Raw genomic sequence first — 1418 nt, forward strand, 5'->3', positions numbered from 1 at the left:
TCATTCGATGGTATTAAGACTATTGGATGTAAGTGGGTTTTCAAGAAGAAAACCGACATGGATGGCATCGTGCATACCTATAAGGCACGACTCGTTGCGAAAGGGTTTCGGCAGATTCATGGTATAGACTATGATGAAACTTTTTCACCAGTTGTGATGCTTAAATCCATTCGGATTCTGCTGGCCATAGCTGCGTATTATGACTATGAGATATGGCATATGGACGTCAAGACCGCATTCCTTAATGGGAATTTGCTCGAGGATGTGTACATGACACAACCCGAGGGTTTTGTCGATCCTAAGAGTCCGAGGAAGGTGTGTAAGCTTCAGAGATCCATTTATGGACTGAAGCAGGCTTCGAGGAGCTGGAATCTTCGATTTGACAAGGCAGTCAAAACGTTTGGCTTCCTGAAAAACGAAGATGAGCCATGCGTTTACAAGAAGGTCAGTGGGAGCGCAGTGGTCTTCCTTGTGCTTTATGTAGATGATATATTGCTCATCGGAAATGACATTCCTACCTTGCAAGGAGTAAAATCCTGGCTAGGATCGGTCTTTTCGATGAAGGACTTAGGAGAAGCCGCCTATATTCTAGGAATCAAGATCTATAGAGATAGATCGAGAAGGCTTCTTGGTCTAAGTCAGAGTACATACATTGACAAGGTCTTGAATCGGTTCAAGATGCAAGACTCCAAGAGGGGTGCCTTGCCAATGGGACATGACGTAGCTCTTAGCAAGACTCAGTGTCCAAAGACACAGGATGAACAAGAGCGCATGAGTAGGATACCATATGCATCGGCAATTGGATCCATCATGTACGCCATGTTGTGTACTCGTCCGGATGTATCATATGCATTAAGCATGACTAGTAGATATCAATCTACACCAGGTGAGGCTCACTGGATTGCGGTCAAGAACATCCTTAAGTACTTGAGAAGGACTAAGGATTTGTTCTTGGTGTATGGCGGATTGGAAGACGAGCTAGCTATAAAGGGTTATACCGATGCTAGTTTCCAAACCGACAGAGATGACTTCAGATCGCAGTCAGGTTATGTTTTCTGCCTCTGCATCCGATGCTGCTATGTACTCGGCTTCTGTAGTCGAATCTGCAACGGTTGGCTGTTTGGAACTCTTCCAACTGATAGCCCCACCGTTCAGGCAGAAAACATAACCTGACTGCGATCTGAAGTCATCTCTATCGGTTTGGAAACTAGCATCGGTATAACCACTTATAGCGAGCTCGTCTTCCAATCCGCCATACACCAAGAACAAATCCTTAGTCCTTCTCAAGTACTTAAGGATGTTCTTGACCGCAATCCAGTGAGCCTCACCTGGTATAGATTGATATCTACTAGTCATGCTTAATGCATATGATACATCTGGGCGAGTACACAACATGGCGTACATGATGGATCCAATTG

The sequence above is a fragment of the Tarenaya hassleriana genome, unplaced genomic scaffold (genome assembly GCF_000463585.1).
Source record: "Tarenaya hassleriana unplaced genomic scaffold, ASM46358v1 Cleome200, whole genome shotgun sequence".
Classification (NCBI taxonomy): Eukaryota; Viridiplantae; Streptophyta; class Magnoliopsida; order Brassicales; family Cleomaceae; genus Tarenaya; species Tarenaya hassleriana.